This window comes from Pipistrellus hanaki (assembly GCF_964339955.1).
Source record: "Pipistrellus hanaki genome assembly, chromosome: 10".
Lineage (NCBI taxonomy): Eukaryota > Metazoa > Chordata > Mammalia > Chiroptera > Vespertilionidae > Pipistrellus > Pipistrellus hanaki.
The window spans coordinates 54125493-54145143 of NC_140512.1; the positions used below are offsets into that span (position 1 = coordinate 54125493).

Genomic DNA, 19651 nt, shown 5'->3' on the forward strand with positions numbered 1-19651 from the left:
TATTCCATTGTGTAGATTATCACAGTTTTTTAATCCACTCATCTGCTGATGGACACTTAGGTTGTTTCCAAATCTTAGATATTGTAAGTTGTGATGCTTTGAACATAGGGGTGTATATATCCTTTCTGATTGTGTTTCAAGCTATATTACCAAGCCACAGTTATCAAAACTGCCTGGTACTGGCAAAAGAACAGACATATAGACCAGTGAAGCAGAACAGAGAACCCAGAAATTGGCCCAAGTCATTATGCTCAATCAATATTTGACAAAGGAGGCAAGACCATACAATGGAATCAAGACAGTCTCTTCAATAAATGGTGGTGGGAAATTTGATCAGATACATGCAAAAAAATGAAACTAGATCACCAACTTATACCATACACAAAAACAAACTCAAAATGGCTAAAGGACTTAAATGTAAGATGGGAAACCATAAAAATCCTACAAGACTCCATAGGCAGCAAAATAGCAGACATATGATGTAGCTAAATCTTTATAGACACAGCTCCTAGGGCAATAGAAATTAAGGAGAAAATAAACAAATGGGACTACATCAAAATAAAAAGCTTCTGCACAGCAAAAGAAACCATTAACAAAACAATAAGGAAGCCCAATGCATGGGAGAACATATTTGCCAATGGTATTTCAGATAAGGGTTTAATCTCCAAAGTTTACAGAGAACTCATACAAATTAACAAAAGGAAGATAAATGATCCAATAAAGAAAAATGGTCGAAGGACCTAAATACACTTTTTGAAATACAGAAGGCTGAGAGACATATGAAAACATGCCCAAAGTCACTAATCATCTGAGAGATACAAATCAAAACAACGAGATACCATCTCACACTTGTCAGAATGGCTATCATCAACAAATCATCAAAGGACAAGTGCTGGAGAGGATGTGGAGAAAAAACGGAATCCTCATGCACTGCTGGTGGGAATGCAGACTGGTGCGGCCACTGTGGAAGACAGTATGGAATTTCCTCAAAAAATAGTTTTGTTTTTGTTGCAAAATCAATCCCATAAAACTTTCCCCCTATGTTTTATGCTAGGAGTCTTATAGTTTCAAGTCTTAGGTTTAAATCTTTGACCCATTTTAAGTTGACTTTTGTGTATGGTACATAAGAAGGGTCCAATTTCGTTCTTAACGCAGGTATGTGGATAGTCAGTTTTTCTTATTAAAGTTGAATGTCCTTTCCCCTTTGTGTATTCTTGGTGCCCTTATTGAAGATCAGTTGTCTGCATAGGCATGGATTTATGTCTGGGTTCTCTGTTCTTTCCATTGGTCTACATATCTGTCCTTATGCCTGTACCAATGTAAGAAGAGTAGCTTTAATACTACTTGAAGTATTTGCTAGAATTCACCAGTGAAGTCATTGGTTCTGGGCTTTTCTTTGTTGGGAAGTTTTGCTGATTCATCCTACTTAGTAGTTGTAAATTTGTTCACATTTTCTCTTCCTGATTCTGTCTTGGTTAGTTGTATGTTTGTAGGAATTTACCTTTTTCTTCTAGGTTACCCAATTTGTTGGTATGTAGTTGTTTGTTATCTTTTTTATTTCTGTGGCATTAGTTACATCTGCTCTTTCATTTCCGATATTATTGAGTCCTCTCTTTTGTACATATTCATTGTCAAAGTTTGTCAATTTTGTTGATCTTTAAAAAAAAAATCTCTTTGTTTTGTTGATTCTTTTCTATTCTCTTTCTACTCTCTATTTCATTTATTTCTGCTCTGATGTTTATTATTTCATTCCTTTTGCTAACTTTAGGCTTAGTTTATTCTTCCTTTTCTAGTTATTTGCATAAAGTTAGCTTGTTTATTTGGGATTTTTTTTTAATTGAGGTGTTTACTACTATAAATTTCCCTCTCAGTATTGCTCTTGTTGCATCCCATAAACTTTGGTATGTTGTGTTTTGTTTTCATTTCTTTCAAACTATTTTTTGATTTCCCTTTTGATTTCATCTGTGTCCTATTGGTAGTTCCAGAGTGTGTTGTTTATTTCCCAAATAAACAGTGTTTCTTCTGCTACTCATTTCCAGTTTCATTCCATTGTGGTTGGGAAAGATACTTGGTATGATTTTAATCTTCTTAAATTTGTACAGTATACATTTTCAAACAAAATATAAACCATATTTGTTGAAAGTTTATAAGTTCTGGAACTTTTGAGTTAAATAAGAGAAATCCAAAGATTTCTTTTGTTATTAAAATTCAAGGCAATTAAACATAGATATATATACACATGTATTCTGTGAAGACAATGTTTTCTAGGTGGAGCAGCAATTCCAAGGCAACATGGCTCAGTACCTGACTGAGCAGATTCTTGAAAATAGTCAATATCTGTACACTTACTTTTTCTCTGATTTACCTTTTTTTTATGGTAAAAAAAAAAAAAAATAGTACACAAAGCCTGTCAGTAGGAAGGGAAGTCTGCATGGCTCTCACATCTGCGTGGGCTCTGGCAGTGGCGTGTGCTAAGTGAAGAATGAAGGCTGGCTTGTCATGTGCTTTCACAGAACACCCAGGGCTCCAGGCCAGACCATTCAGCCTTTGTCTTCTTTCTTGCATAAGACTGCCTATTTTTCACTTCAAATGGAAGTGTTAGGCCCTTCAGAGATGTTTGTTTTGTCACATGCATGCCATCTGTGGTCTCTTGGCATCTCAGACAGGTTTCCAAATTGACCAAAGTGTCTGTTGGTGAGCATCCAGAACGGTCAGGATCCCAGCCTGTGTTTGTGGTGTGACCAGTGCAGCAACACACACTTGAAGTCCCCTACGTGGTGCTGTGGGCTCGGTTTGTACAAGTTTAAGTAAACCCTTTATTTAAAATAATTTTCAATTTGAAGAAAAGTTGCAAAGGTAGTAAAGAGTTCCCATATGTTCCTCATCTAGTTACTCCAATCGCTGACTTACATTGTTGTATTTGTCAAAATTAAGGAACAAACATTGTATATTACTATGAACTAAAATGGACACTTTATGCAGATTTCACTAATTTTTTCCCTAATGTCCTTCTTCTGTTCCAGGGTTTACCTGGCAAATCACATTACATTTTGTCGTCATGTCGCCTTAATTTCCTTTGGCCTGTGACAGTTTCTCAGACTTGGCCTTGTTTTTTATGACCTCGCCAGTGTTGAGGAATGCTTGTAGAATGCCCCTCAGTTTGGAGTTTTCTTACGTTTTCCTGATTATTAGACTGGGGTTTTTGAAAAGAAGGCCACAGAGGTAAAGTGACATTTTCATCCCACTGTGTGAAGGGAACTTGAAATCGACATGACTTACCTCTGATGATGTGACCTTGGACAACTGGTCAAGGGAGCGTTTGCCAGGCTCCTCCACTGTCAGTTTATCCCTACCCCTTTCCGTACTCTACTCTTTGGAAGTATGTCACTGAGCAGAGTGTAGACTCAATTTAAGAATTTTTAAAAAATATTTTTTTTCAATTGATTTCAGAGAGGAAGGAAGAGAGAGAGATAGAAACTTCAGTGATGAGATAGAGTCATTGATGAAGGCTGCCTCCAGCATTCCCCACACTGGGAGGTGTAGCCCACAACCTGGGCATGTGCCCAGACTGGGAATCAAACTGTGACCTCCTGGTTCATAGGTCGATGCTCAATCACTGAGCCTCGCCTATCAGGCATCAATTAAAGAATTTTGTTCATTGTTTATTCTATCTGTACCCTGTTGTATTTGAACCATGGCTATAATTTATTTTTTACTCTATGTAGATTTTGTATTTAAAGCCCTAGGAATTGATAAAAATTGCCTAGGACCCAAGAAGGATTTGACGTAGTTAGCTGTGTTGACTCTTTCCTCCAGTCCTTATATACTTGGTTTATTGGCTTTACTTTAGAATCTCCGTACCCTGCACTTTGCATCCTTGTGCCTCTGGTCCACTCCGTCCTGCTCAGGTGGCTGCAGCTGGTGCTTTATTCTTCTAGCATAAGGAAACCTCATCTTTCTTTTACTGTGGGGGAAGGAAGTTTAGCCTAAGAGCATTCTATCCATACTGAAGCTTATCTAATCAATGCACCAAAATAGTTTTATTCTAACGCATTTGACAGCAGCTTTTCTCTGTGTGTAATGGCCTTAAAGATTTGTGCGTTTTTAAATGCTTTCTGACACATATTCTGACATCATAACAGATGGTTTAGCCCCACACACACCTCTGCTACCTATAAAGTAGCCGAACCTTAGAAGTTCAGATTACAGGTTGCTCGTTGTTGTGTTTTTCATGAGGCGAAATTCTCAATGAATTTGATTATTTTGGGCTGATTACTCTTTTGTGCTCAACTCAAATGACCTTGAATTTTCACTTCAGGTCCATTTCTAAATAAGAATGAAAGAATAAATTACTGTTTTAGCATATAATTGAATGTTCTTAAAATTATAAATATGATGTTGAATCATCTTATGTGCTCTAAGGTAACTTACTGTTTCAAAAAACAAACCTTGTAATAAAGTTTATGATGCCAAAAATGACCAATTTTGCAAATCCACATTTCCAGACATTTAATTTCATATGTAGTTGCCAACGTTTCGTTAAGGTGGACCAGTTAAGGTCTATTTCCAAAATGTTAGAACATCATGTTTCTTCTCATTATTGTGAACTTATTTAAGAAATTATTTTGCGTGTGATACAGTATTTTGTCTTTGTCAGTGTTAGTCCAGTACTGGGGGCTCACTTCATGGTTTCTTGGTATGACAACTCAAAAACAGAAGAGTGCTTTTAATCAACCACAGGGGAAATCCTTCTCCTGGCCCCTCAATTCTGCTTTCAGTCTCTCAACAGATTCTTACGCTCCTCGTGGGGGGATTCCCAGTGTGCTAAAAGAAGCCGCCTTTAGGTTTTCATGTATGTGAAGAACGTAGTGCAGAGTTAGTGCTGCACACGCCTGATAACTCCGTTGTGAGGGCCGTTCAGTGTCCTGTGAGTTTTGACATGACTCATTCTTTTTTCTACGTGTGGGGGTGCAAGATTGGGAAAGGCCGAGCATGGTGAAATGAAATCTAAAAAACCAGTTTGTTCTCAGGCAGGCTAAAGGCCTATTAAGCATCAGCCCTGTGGCTGTATCCTGGCTTTTTTCTGCAGTGAGCAAGGAAAACTCCCGGGTTTCGGAGGCAGGAGGCCTGTGCCTGCCCTTTCCGCATCAGGCTGCCCTCCCGGGGCCCGCAGGCTCCCGTGCTGCCTGCAGTCAGGCATGTTTCCATGCTCAGACCTGGCAGGGGTGCTTCCCCGCAGCCACTGTTCAGTCACTTTCTTTTTTCTTTTTCTTTTTTTTTTTTTTTAAATATATTTTATTGATTTTGTACAGAGAGGAAGGGAGAGAGATAGAGAGTTAGAAACATCAATGAGAGAGAGTCATCGATCGCTGCCTCTTGCACACCCCCTACTGGGGATGTGCCCGAAACCAAGGCACATGCCCCTGACCAGAATCGAACCCGGGACCCTTCAGTCCCCAAGCCGACGCTCTATCCATTGAGCCAAACCGGTTTCGGCTCAGTCACTTTCTTGAAGCGATCTTTAAAAAGATGATAAATGTGGAGCCATGTGGGGGGAAATATACTGGGATGAAGAGCCGAGGCCGAGCGTGTGGAATTAGAACACTCAGAGAAAGTCCGTCAAAAAACATCTGTGTGGACCACCTGTGCTGTGCCTGGACCTTCCCGGGCTTCTGGGAGAGGACCCATGGCTTCCGTGGGGACAGGGTTCCGTGTACACGCCTGTTTGCTCAGTCTCCCTGTCCCCCCAGGAACACGGGAGAAACCCCAGCAGCAACCCCCTGCCGCCCACTCACTGGACTCTGCAAGCACACTTGCAAAATTCGGCACCAAATGGAAGTCTTCGTAAGTGACAGGAAGGCTGGTAACTTGTAGAGAGAAGGCAGAGTCCCTGGGTGTCTGCCTGCCCGGTCTCCGCCCAGCGCGATGCCGGCTTCAGTGGGGTGTTCCTTAGGAGAGTGCACAGACATGGGGCCGATGGCAGGAGATGGGCAGGAGCCGAGGCTGTGTTTCCCTTGGGGCACTGAGAAGTCCTCCAACCCCCATCCAAAGCCAATAAACAAATAGAAAATAGTCTCTCTTGAATTTGCCAGGTTCTCTCAGGCCTTTACATCTAATAGAGGACTTAATGTATTTGCATGAAAAAATGAATTTTTATGTGTTTATTTCAAGAAGATTCATCTTTGTAAGGATGCTTTAAAATTGTTATCTTGCTTTTACCTCCCCCTCCCCCGCTTTGAATTTTTCTTCTTCTCTAAAACCCTCTGTACTTTTCCTCCGGTTGTAAAATTTCCTGAAATTTTATATTTAAACCACTGCCTGTTTGCCTGTCTGTGCTTTTCAGAGGGACTCGAGCCAGTCCTCACGCCCCTACTCTGTGCTGGTTTGCAGGAGAGGCCACATGGGCTGCCTCCTGGCTTCCAGTCCAGCCCTGTCCTGAGGGAGGCTGTCTGCAGAACCAGGCTGCATCTTAGGGATGGCTTCTAGCCTGCATAGGGATGGTGTGTGGCTTCTAGGCTGCAGAGGGATGATCTGTTTTAGTACTTTTTTTTTCTTCCAGCTTTGTCTCTCTAACACTGTGATCCAGAAATCACAATCTTCATATCAAGCTATCTTATCTGTTTTGGACTTATTCCAAACTCAGAACATCTAGAAGTGGAGTTGATTCCTGCCCTAAGTTAACATTAATTCTTTAAACATTTATTACATGCTCATTTTGAAAAAAATGTGTTTTTATTGACTTTAGAGAGGGGAGAAAGAGAGACATTGACACGAGAAAGACATTGATTGGTTGCCTCCTGTACGTACCTCAGTGAGGATAGAATTCACAAGCAGAGTGTGTGCCCTGGCTGGGAATTCGAACCCACAACCTTTTGTTGTAGGGGACAGTGCTTCAGACAGCTGAGCCACCCAGCTAGGACTGTTACGTGCTCATTTTGAACCAGGTTCTGTGATGAGATGGGGGTACAGAAATAAGGCCAGTGCTGTCAGTAAGCTTCCAGTCCCCTGAGACACAGGGCGTGCAATGCGGGTGCATCTCGGATCGGGAAGCCTGCAGCCCTGACCCTCAAGGCCAATAATTTCGGAGGAACTGACACAGGACCAACTTGAGGTTAGGGTTTAGTAAAGAAAATTTCTCAAACAGTTTAGTTATGAGTATGTGTCAACGTTTTATTACAGTTTTTGCAGTGCAAGGAAGAGGCCCCTGGTAGATTCGCTGTTGGTCGGGACATACTGTAGGAGAAAAGAATGACTAACTCATCACTAAAAGTCCGTAGACTCTAACTTAGAGTTGACAGTCAGCTGGGTGGATGGTAATGAGTTCTCTAGAACAAGTCTTAATTTTTTTAAAGTTCATTAGAAAAACACAAAACATTTCAATGGGAATGCTGTTGTGTCTTCCCACTAGGGCAGTGGTTGGCAAACTCATTAGTCAGCAGAGCCAAATATCAACGGTACAACGATTGAAATTTCTTTTGAGAGCCGAAAACCGACTCCTGTGCATGGGCCACGAAGTTTCCCGTGCCTGCACGTGGTATTTTGTGGAAGAGCCACACTCAAGAAGCCAAAGAGCTGCATGTGGCTCGCGAGCCGCAGTTTGCCAACCACTGTACTAGGGTATCATGAATTAGATAGAGAGCAGGCAACTTGCTTCTCTGTTGCAGACCAGGATCGGGACAGTTTTTCTCTTTCAGGTTCAGGGTCACTCTAGAGCACATGTGTCAAACACAAGGCCCGCGGGCCAAATCCAGCCCGCCAGGCCTTGCATTGTGACCCGCACCGCGCTGTCATCACTGCACTCTGCTGTCAGTTTATGACATTGTCAGTTTATGACTGTTCAGTAAACCATTCGGCCCATGATTTAGGCTGGATTTTAGATTTTAGCCCCTTCTCTGATTGAGTTCGACACCCCTACTCTAGAGTGCAGAAAGTTTCCAGGGTTCAGTTTTTATCCCGAAGGCACAGGGAGCCACTGAGAGGGAGTTTGAATGCCCAGCCCTCAGCGTGAGGCTGGAGCGGCAGGGACAGCGGGGAGCAGAATAGTGTAGCTGCCTAGGGAAAAAGGATGCGGGCTCTGAGCGCGGCCTGTGGCTTTCTCTGCCTCTAGTCTTCCCTACCCCTCCCTCGCCGGAGCTGGAGTGGAGTGTTATAATTTAGATAGTGTTTGTTCTTACCACAGTAAAAGAGAGATGAAGTTCTTAAGAGGATGATGAAAAGAAGGTAGATGAAGCAGCCAGATGGTGAGAACTCGGCAAAAGGAGTCAGGGCCCTTGGTTGGGGAGAGGGAGGCGGGCTTTTTCTCTAAAATCCTCTGTATTTCTCCTCTGGTGGTAAAATTTCCAGAATTTCTGCCCCCTCCATCTCCCGCTGGTTCCATCTGTGTCCTGAGGTCCCAGAAGCAGTTTCAGAAAGAAGACGCTGCTAAGAACTTTCCTGCTGGCTCAGAACCTGCTCCAGGCCACCTTCCCATTGTATTCATCTAAGCAGGCCCAGCACGAGACCAGATCCAAAGGAGTGGAGAGATAGACTTCACCTTTTCGATGGGAGGACAGTTCCTGTCTCATTGCAAAGGAGTGTGGACAAAGGGGGGCATTAAAAAAAGAAAAAAAACAAAAATTCCAAGCAGTTTTAGAACCAGGTATCACCTGACCTCAGCCTTAGCCTTGAGGCTGTTGTCCGTTATTCCTGCTCTCATTTACTGCTAATTACGAACGGTTCTGCCTTCCTTAGAAGTCCACTTGGCTGGATCTACTGCAGCCTCCATCAGTGCATCTGCGGTGGTTAGAACAATCTTCAGAGGTGCCCTTGCCCAGGCTGCACATCTGTTGGCATGTGGTGACCTAAGCTGCCTTTCCGGTCCTATTTACGGGTCCGGGGGCAGAGTGTAACCAGGCTGCAAGAAAAGCGAGGAAGCCTGACCTCAGGGTGGTCTCCAGGGATTTGGGAGGCCATATCCCTCAGTTCGCCTTTGGTGTTCCTGTGGCCTTAGTATTTCAATGTCTTCTCTGTTCTCTTTTATTGTAACGTTTAATCACTGTCATGTCAACATAGTGCCCTAAAAATAACACTCCGCAATTATCTGATACAGATTACACGGGCATATTTGAGAATATTCATTTTCTTCTGCGCTCGATGTGAATAGATCATTGTCTTCAACTTTTATTCCTGTTAGAAACCTGCATTCGAAATGAATAATTATTCTCCTTTTGCTTTTCTAATATCATGTAGGTTGCAAAAAATATCTGGCTCTAAGAACGCAGAAGGACTTACTTGTGGGAGCAAAGGTAGTGAGTCATACCTGCAGGCGTGGAAATGAGAGCTCATTTGAGCCTCTTCACCCAGTCAGAAGGTCTCCTAGGCAACCATTTATGCAGTACTAAAAGAGGAGGAATTAAGAAGTAGGCACTTGGATATTTTAATCCTCAGATGCAATCCCTATCATCAGATTGAGATCTCAGTTTTCCTTTTCTCATTTAAAATAAGTAAATGAAAAGCTTAACAATTAATTATAAAAAAAACACCATTAAGATGTGCTGTGCTTTATCCTTACCTTTTGAATGCTCTTTCTCTGATGAGAACGTTCATGTACATATATAATGCTGGCTCATTTGGGAAAGCAGGAAAAAGTTGACGCTTCAAGTGATTTCGTTTGGCTGTGAAGTTGTTTGGAAAAGCGGATCATCTTTTCAGGAGCTTGCATGAGTGTGTCCTCATCAGTAGACATTCCAGGATGTGGAGAATTTTTTTAACCATTTGTTTCTTCTCTCAGTGCTCAGATTTATATTTATCTGCCCCAGTGCCTTAGGCATTCTATTCTGTCTTAGAGGACTGCCCCCTACTGCTCTGTAGGCCGGCTGGCCGGAAGGAGGAACGAGGAGCTCTTCCTGCCAAGCAGACAGCCGGGATTTATTTGCTGAAGATTTTCCTCCAACTCTTCCCTCCTCCTTTTCATAGAGGCTTCTGCTCGGATGTCGGCAAGGACATCACATACATTTCTACCCTGTGAAACACTAACACTCCTAGTCTTTATTTAACACGGGCTTGCCTGAGATTCTATTTTAAAGAGTACAGTGGCTTATTTCCCTGCACCAAGGAAAGAGGAAAGTCCTACTAGTTACCTGACAGACTCATTGTCAGTGGTGCTAGAAATAATCTGACAAGAACCAAAATATTGAACGAGTAGCAGTGCTACTTTTAAAGAGGATTACGTAATGGCCCTGGGTCAGGCGATGGGAAGAAATGTGAAACACAGAATGAAATCTGGAAAGGGGCCAGCTCCCTGCTCTGAGCCCCTGGGGACTTTAGGAGAATTTGGGGCTTGTAGCCCCCAAAATTTGAATTTTCTTTTGAACGCCCCCGTTGATCCTCCTACCACCACCAACTTTGAGACTCTCTTGCAGACATGTGGCAGATTAAGTGGGCGACTTTGCTGTTTTTTCCTCCCCCCTCGAGCTGAGGAAGAAATGATGGGAGCAAGTCGTGTTCTGGAGCCAAGGCTCTGGATGCTGTTTTCTGCAGCAAAAGTGAAAAGTGAATAAGTGCACTTCATTCTGAAGAAGGCCATTTTGACACCGACAGTTTAGTGATATTAATGGTGCAGTTCTACCCTTAATTCTAACTTGTTTCATTTAATTACATATCTGAAATGCCAGGCTATAATTTATGAATGGTCTTAAGTTATTCTTAAACATGGTGGGTTATAAACAGGGCAATACTTTGGTTTATCATTTTATTTTTAATTTTGGTAATCATTAACCCAGGATATTCTCTCCCCCACCCACCCATTGATATTTAGAGAGAGTGGAAGGGAGGGCAAAGAGGAAGAGAGAGAGAAAGAAAGAGAGAGAGAGAGAGAGAGGGAGGGAGAGAGAGAGAGAGAGAGAGAGAAAGAGAGAGAACATCAATGTGAGAGAGACATTGATTGGTTGCCTCCTGCACATGCCCCAATCAGGGCAGTGATCCATCCTGCATCCCAGGTACATTCCCTTGACCCAGGAATTGAACTTGAGATTGTGAGGGCCAATGCTCTAATCACTAAGATCAGTGGCCAGGGTGACTTATCACTTTTAATACCTACACTTTTGTGAGATTAAAAAAAAATTATTTGTTAATGGACTTATATAATGCTGAGTTTCTCCCATTTACCAGTCACCACTACAAGGCATTGGGGATACGGAGATTAAGGTCTTGTCTCCATTTTAAAGATGCTGACAAGTCCAAAAGGAGAGACAGTCAAATAAATATTATCATAAAATAAAATAAAAACTTGTGTAATACTTACTATTCATGCCAGGCACTGTTCTAAGTGCCTTCTAGACATTAATTTTAACTTGTGAATTGATACAAAAGTCCTATAGGTTGCTACTATTATTTTTTCTATTTTCCATATGAGTAATTTAAGGCCCAGGGAAGCTAACTGTGTGTCTAAGGTCATAAAGCTTCTTTTTATGGACAAGCACAAATGCATTAAGTGCATTAACAGCTGTTCAGGGAGCACTCTGGCAGCACTGGGAACATCCATCTGGGAAAATGGGGACTAGAAGAGTGGCTATCAATGGCATTTTCCCAAAGGAGACAGTACCTGAGTGAGTCTATTCAGAAGAGTAGAGGAGCCATAAAGTGCTTATTTAGTAACACAAAATGCTGCATCATAAGGGGATTCATCAGTTGAATTGGTGACAAAATTTTGGGAGATGGGGAGTGTAAAAAATATACCATCCGTGAGTCTTTAATATAAAAGACAAGGAAAATAGATTCCCATTTAAAGCTAAACCTTTGGTTCCAGTTGGTGTAAAGTATGATAGAAACTTGGCACTTAAAAATTCTAACAGAAATGATTAATTTACGTACACTCTGGAAGCATGTGGGTAAATGCACGACCCCTTTTAAAGGTGAGTTCCCCAATCACTGAAGATTTTATTTTTGGAAACCTATAGCAATCTATAGAAATAGACTACTAGTACTTATTTTGTTTATAAGGAGGGGAAATATTTATTTACATCTTTCAGATTAAAGATTACTTGTCAGTTAGGTAGTTAGATTTATCACTATAGAGATACAAAATCACTCAACTTAGAATTGGTGGTGCCCAACTTCCACCATCCTGTAACAAGGAAGGTGCTCTTTCCAGCATCAGCCATGTGTATAACCATCCTTTGCTCCCGTGCGACCATTGCCTGCCGGCTTTCTCTTCACTCCCACTGCCTACTGACACCTGTTCTCCACCTGACCCACTTCATTGGATAAGCCACTCACTTCCCTGACTGCATGAGTTTTGGGCTTCTCATCACCTATGACCTTCTCCCCAGCTTTCCCCAGCTCCCCACTCCCTAGACCTTGTCTACTCGTGGCTCAGATAAGTCAGGCAGAAATTGCCTGTTTGATCTCACCCACCTGTCCATCCACCTCATCCCTCACAGTTACACCCCGCCTCTCCTTTGATTTCACCGAGACTGCTAGTGCATTTTGCTTCTTTTGGTGAGAGCATTGCTTGTAGCTACCCATCAGTTCTTTCCTATCTTCACATCCCTCCAACGTAGACTCCAGATTTTAAATCACTCTTTGGCCAAAGTCGTACACATCCTGACCATGTTGTCCTTTTGCTTGCACCTGGGCTGCTGAGCAGGGTGGGAGAAAATCATACAACTGAGCAATTGGTATCTGCTTGCATAAATACGGGATTGCAAGCACTGGGCAGTAGTGGCATCATGTTACTTGGATTGCTGTCATTCTGATTGTGCATAGTGACCGTTGCTAAGCGAATTCACTCTCCAGATGTATGATGCTCTCCTCCCCCCTTACTCTAGTCAGGTGGATTCCTGCAGCAGGGCTCCCTCCCACCTGCCACTGAGCCTTCTCTGTCCCCTGGCAACCGCCTGACGACCTCCTGGTTTTTCTCCTTTCGCACTGCCTGAGTCATCTTTCCTGGTTTCACCTCTGTCAAACCGTCTTCCGTCAAAAGGCAAGTACTGATGTCTGTTTTCTCTTTAAGTGCGGTAAAACATTTTTTGTGCTTCTGTCGTTTGCCTTCTGCTGGAGGGAAGCTGGGATTTACTGCAGCGTGGCAGGGCCCCCGGCTCTCGTGTGCTGTGTGTGAGTGTGCATGGGCCTCACTCTGCATCTTAGCTAGATGCTGTGCCAGCCCGTGCACAGCCGCCATCTTCCTTGCTGCTGAGTCATTTTGCACTCTGCAGAAATAGTCCATAGAGGGAAAGGTTTGATTGGCATCTTTCAGATTAGAAGTGGGCGGGAATTTCCCAGATAGATCAGTTTTATTATTACTGTGTTCTAAAGAGCTGTCTTAGGTGTAGCTCACCGGTGCCTTTGTGGATTCTGGGCCCCCTCCTGCCGAGAAAGCCTCAGGTGTGCTCTGTTCTGTGCCTCTGTGTGCTGACGCTGCGGTGCTGATGGCGGCTTGCAGCTTGCTGCCCACGTTCCTATTGTCCTTATAAATGCCGCCACCCCCACCTGCTGCCGTGGGAGGCTCTATATTCCTTTCAGGTTTTTTTCCCTCTTCCCTCCTGCCACCTTTCTTTGGTTGGCTTTCACATAAAAACATGGATATTTAGTAGACATTATTCACTGATTTATTAACTCTTCTGATCCAGAGCTGGACACTTGGGGATACAGACTGTGAGAATAACACTCTTGTGATCATAAGAGACATCAAATGGCCGAAGCCGGTTTGGCTCAGTGGTAGAGCGTTGGTCTGCGGACTGAAAGGTCCCAGGTTCGATTCCGGTCAAGGGCATGTACCTTGGTTGTGGGCACATCCCCGGTGGGGGGTGTGCAAGAGGCAGCTGGTCGATGTTTCTCTCTCATCGACATTTCTAGCTCTCTATCTCTCTCCCTTCCTCTCTGTAAAAAAAATCAATAAAAATACATTAAAAAAAAAAAGAAACATCAAATGGTTATAGTAATTCCAACACATTATCATAAGTACTATTCAAGTCCTTACGGAGCATTTCATATACGTAACCCTATATAATAAAGGCCAATATGCAAATAGACCGAATGGTGGAACAACAACAGGTCACTATGATGTGCACTGACCACCAGGGGGTGTGTGCAGAACATGGTGGGCTTTGGCCACAGCAGGATGGTGGAGCAGGTGAGTGGGGACATCAGACCAAAGTAGGGCGCCGGTTACTGTCATCGGTGTGAGCCTCTGGTGGTTACTGAAAGTTCTTTGCTCCCGGATGCCACAGTCCTGCCCGGCACTTGCACCTGCTGCCTGTGCTGACCCCACTCACACCAGTTGCTGGTGCCCAGCGCCAGTCCCAATCATTTGGCACCATCAGCGGGTGTGAGTGGTGGCTGCTGGCCCTAATCACCGCTGAGGGCTTCTCCACCACCTCCTGCTCCTGCAGGGCAATCAGGGCAGCACCCACAACCCGCACCCACTGATGGCACTGGCCCCAATCACACCGTGCCGTCAGCAGGTGTGAGTGGGGCCTATGCCGTCAGGTCAGCATGTGGAAGCAGCAGGAGTGGGGCTTTAGGAGCAGGGCTGTGGCAGACAGGGGACCGGGCCCATGGTGGGAGGAGTGCAGAGGATGGCCGAGACCCACCCCTAAGCCTACCACAGCCTCATAGACCAAGGTTCCTTTCAAGGTGCATGAATTAATGCACTGAGCCCCTAGTTTTATATAATTTTTTAAAAATCCTGAAGATTGTTGGTTATATCCAATACAACAGGGGAGGAAACTGAGGCTCTGGGAAAGGAAAGCATTTGCTCAATCTCTTAAACAGGAGGCACATAGGGGGACTGTAGTCTCAGTGTGGGCTGCAGAGCTCATGCTCTTCACTACTGTGAACAGTTTTTCTATTCCCCACATCTTTCAGAGGGCGGGCCACAAATAACAGAATTCAAGACACATAAGGGACTGTACCACTGACCATTAGCCTCAGCGAGGAATTGGAGAATTAACTGGCTAAAATTTATGTGATGTGGTGTTTTGATTCCTCCATTGGGTTCAGTATGATTGCTGGAAGGCAGTGTCTGTCTTCTGCCTGAACATTATGCTGCCTTCATTCAGTTTATAGTGCATTTGTTAGCACTGCGTGTCTCCTGTGTGACATATTCTCACCAAATGATTGTATTTGCCCCTCTGTTACTTTCTTAAGAGCCAACTTCAAATTCACACCTTAAAATATTTCACCTTGGGTTTGACATTTTAAGTGCCTTGCATCTGAAAGGGGATTATAGGAACTGCTTTCTAGATCGCTGGAAATAGTAGTTTAACTTTAATAGCCCGGTTACACCTATCGCAGTTAGCTGGGACCGCACCTCCGCTTCTCCCTGAGGACAGGAGCTGCTCAGGCCCGCTGGCCTGGCCCTGCATTGTGGCCCTGCTTCTGTGCTTTTCAGAGAGCTGTTCCCTCTGCTCTGATCGTAATGGTTCCTACCCTCTCCCACTTTGGCTCCTTTGTTTTTATTGTTTTTTTTTTTTCTAGACAAACAAACAAACAAACAAAAAAACAGATTATTTTGAGAGACTATTTTGAGAACTAGTTATTTATTCAGTAAATATTTATTAAGCTTTCCTTCCAGCCAGGCACCATTCTGCCTACTGAGGATAGGGCAGGTCACAACACGGCCTCTCGGCCCATTTCGAGCGTTTTTTGGAGTGGGAGGCACCCAGCAAACGTGACCCGATGCCAGATGATAGGAAACGGAAACGCAGTGAAGAAAAGTGCAGCCGAGGAAAGGGAGAGGGGGAAATGGGAGGGAAAGGGCTTGTGGGTATTTCGGCTAAGTCATCAGGTCTTTCAGAGCAGGTGACATTTAACAAAGACCCGAGTGTCTTAGTCAGCTTGTGCTGCCAGGACAGAAATACCATAGGCTGGGAGGCTTAACAGCAACAGACATTTGTTTCTCACAGTCCTGGAGGCTGGGGTTGAGATGGGGGTGCCAGCACGGGCGGGTCCTTGGTGAGCGCCTCTTCCAGGCTTCAGATGGCCACCCTCTTGTGTCCTCACGGAGGAGAGAGACCACCTGTCTCATGTCTCTTCATAAGGGCACTAATCCCAATAACGAGGGCTCCATGCTCATGACCTAACCGCCCTCAGAGGCTCCACCTCCAAATTCATCACCTTGGGTGTTAGGGCTTTCATACCTAAATCCTGGGAGAACACAAACATTCATTCATTCACCGAGTGCAGTGAAGAGTTTCCAGGCACAGGGAATTGCAGTTCAGAGGCCCTGAGATGAGCCTGTGCTTGGCATGTCCGAGGAACAGCTCTGTGGCCCCCGCGTTGCTGCTGGAGCAGATGGGCAATGGAGGAGAGAGCATTTGGAAGTGAAGATGGAGGATAAGCACGGGGTCCCTTTAAGGCCCTAAACTGGTGGCCAGTTTAGATGTGATTCTCAGGGCATAGGGAGCCTTTCTGAGCAGGGGAAGGTTGTGTCAGGAGTTTTAATTGTAGATAGACACTTGGGATGCTGGGGGAGGTGGGACAAGGGGGAAGCGTGGTGTGGTCTAGGTGAGAGGAGAGGGGTTGGTGGCTGACACCTGGTAGCAGTAGGGTTGGAAGAGGTGGTTAGATTGGGGACTTTGACAGTAGAAATGGTACAGTTTGCTAATAGATCATTTGTGGAGTATGAAAGAAGGAAGAGCCAAGGATAATTCTGTGATTTTTAGACTGAGCAGCTAGGTGAAGGAAGGTACCATTTCTTGAGATGAGGAAAGAGCAGGATGAGTGGTGTCAGTAGAGGAAAATGTTGGTAGGTGTTCCATGAAATTGATTTTATAATCAAACTAGTGACCCAGTGCACTGATTCATGTACCGGTACTTGGAAAGGAAATTAATTAGAAGGTGGCTGGTGGGGCAGGACTGGGCAGGATGGGCCAGACACCCCTTGGAGCCAACATCCCTTGGTCCTTCCCCAGCATCTCTGGAATGAACGGGGGTCCCTTCAGCAGGTGGGGCCCTTTGGCCTGGCTTGCAGGGATGGGGCTGAAACCGGCTCTCTTGACACCCCACCAGGGGTCCCAGAGTGCGAGAGGGCACTCTGCAAAGTTGTTGTTGTACATGGTGTGGAATGCAAATGCAAGTGTGCAGTGAACCAGATTCTGGGCTGACAGTGCTTCAGCAACAACATAACCCACAGCCAAAGGTGGAATCACGAGGGCTCCCTCCTGTCTGGTTTCAGGGTGTGTTACCCAAGATCCACCGCTGCCAAGTCACTGCAGCTAGGCAGCTCCTGCATTGAGTGTCTGTCCCCTAGTGGTCAGTGCGTGTCATAGCTTTTCAAGGATAGAGTGTTACTGGACGAGATGAATGGATGTGATGATTGGTGATGCGCACGTACTGTCAAACAGTACCTGTCTGTAACAGCAGATGCTACTGTTCAGTGTAGAATAGGAAGTGCTCAGTAACGGAAGTTACAATGAGTGCTGACGAAAAATTAAAATGACAAGATAATAGAATATTGGAAATGCATCTTTTTGTGCAAAACAGCCTGTATTTATGTTAGTACATAATCTGCATGAATTTACAAGAAACCGTAGGAGTCATTCTGTGTTGAGGGGAATAGTATGAGAGGGAGATATGGATAGAACAGAGAATGAACAGCCTTTTCTTTATGTACCTTGTAACTATGTGCTTGTATTACTTAGTAAAAAAAAAAAATCAATAAATAAAATAATGAAGGGAAAAATAAAAACATCCTTAAAATGTGTGCAGGATGCAGAATAGCTTGTTTAGAAGGTAAAGGTCGCTTGGGACAGAAATAATTAATTATCCAGTTGAATAAGAGCCCAGGGCTGGCAGAGGTTTCATGTGACCATCAGATGCATCCTCAGCAGGCCTTCTGGTACGCCAGGACTGAGGTGAGTACGCCATTTCTTACGGGCTTGTTATTTTGCAGCCATTAAAGCTACTTAAAACAGTTTTATACACATAATTTAATACATTTAGAAGGAAAATATTCCTAGTACTGATTTATTTTTTTTTCCCATGCAAAGTTAACACAGCTCAGGAAATGCCAATTAAAAACTCTAGGACAGGGATGGAAAACGCCTGGCCCATGGGCCATATAAGGCCCCAGAATCATGTGGTCTGGCCCCGCCAAGGCATGAGGGTTGAGTTAATTATATGTTTGAGCAAATATAGCAGGTTAATTTTTAAGGTGATATTTTTGTATAGCCTGCAAATGATGTTATAAATAGCCCCTGGTAGATAAAATGTTCCCCACACCTGCTCTAGGAGATAAGTAGCCCTGAAAGATGAGGTTGAAAAGAAATTGTTCTAGGTCTGGGGCACCCTGCTTCAGTTCGTCTTTTAAACAAGATGAACACTTGCATTAATTGAGCTTAATTTGACTAGCAATGCACCACAGCCTATTCAGCACATACTGCCCACATGTGAGTCACATGGGCACTGAGTATGGATGTCATAGTCCACACTGTCCCTTCTCCTCCCCATCCTCACCTTACAGTGACCAAGAGGAGGGGAGGTCCAGCAGTGTGGGCACTGGGCTGTGGGGACAGAGCTGCTTTTTTTCCACCATCAAGCCTCTGTATTTCAGCTTCCAAGAGACCACGACCTCAAAAATGGAGTTGCCTGTGCAGGAAAAGTGAAGTCTTTCTCAGTTTTTGAAAACAGAACCCGTGATTTCCCCACAATTGTGTGTGTGTGTGTGTGTGTGTGTGTGTGTGTGTGTGTGTTTGCTTTTTTTTCCTATTGAAGCAAGTTGCTTGGATCTGTACTTTTTCAGGAAAGAAAATGAAGGGGAGAAACTATGTCCTAACCTGTGTATATGACAAAGGAAATCTTTTTTGTTGTAGAAGTTTAAGGCAGCACTTTGCAAAGGCAAGGATAATTAAAAAAAAAAAAAAAGTTGTTATTGATTTAAGAGAGAGGAAGGGAAGAATCATCAATTGGCTGCCTCCTGCATGCTCCCTACCGGGGATCGAACCCAAAACCCAGGCATGGCCCTGACCGGGAATCGAACCCAAAACCCAGGCATGGCCCTGACCGGGAATCGAACCCTGACCTCCTGGTTCATAGGTCGATGCTCAACCGCTGAGCCATACCATCCAGGCAAGGGTCATTTTGAAAATACTTAACCTGTGCAACATAGGAGCCCAGACATTTGGAATGGATGACAGCCTTAAATATTGGTGTGGCTGCCCTTGTCCCATTTTGCTCTCTGGAATGAGAATGCCACCCTCTTGGACCATAAAGTTGAGGTCACTCATGGTAGAGCAACAAAATAGATGGAAGTGACATCACCTTCCTGGACTTTTTCCTGAGAAAGAAAGAAAAACTTCTCTTGTTGAAGCCACTGATACTTGGGGGTTCCTGTCACTAGTTCTAACTAATGCAGGTCCCTAATCTGCTAGGCAAACTCAGTTTCATCTCATTTCAAACTCTCACCATCCTGTGAGCCAGGGATTCCTGTTCTAATGTGATGGAGTAGGAGACTGAGGTTAAATACAGGTTAAGTGCTAACTCGCCCAAATACACCCAATAGTGCCAGCATTGGAAGCCCATGTGTGATCCTTCTGACTGCACACGTGGCCAGAAGCTCAGTTCTCGCTTTAGTCAGTTACACGAAGCATAAAAATGGGCATGTGCCACATGGTTTTGTAACATTCACGCTTTGGCAGAGTCCCAATTTTGTGGATTTTTAAAAAAGACGTTG

At 44.1% G+C, this 19651-nt stretch overlaps 2 long non-coding RNA genes across 4 annotated transcripts in view; one reads left to right on the forward strand and one right to left on the reverse strand.

The window, feature by feature from the left end:
* The window catches only part of LOC311629143, a 164009-nt gene that overhangs the window by 50897 nt on the left and 93461 nt on the right, over positions 1-19651 (forward strand). Inside the window, exon 5 of one of the 3 annotated variants that reach the window (XR_014796158.1) lies at positions 12807-12961. The exons of the other annotated variants lie outside the window; for them this stretch is intronic. This is a non-coding gene — a long non-coding RNA (uncharacterized lncRNA). The remainder of the gene's footprint in view (positions 1-12806; positions 12962-19651) is intronic. 3 annotated transcript variants of the gene reach the window in all.
* Positions 1828-12795, reverse strand: LOC311629144. The gene is made up of 2 exons (XR_014796161.1): positions 7916-12795; positions 1828-7707 (listed from the first exon to the last, which is right to left on the reverse strand). It is a non-coding gene; the product is annotated as an uncharacterized lncRNA (long non-coding RNA).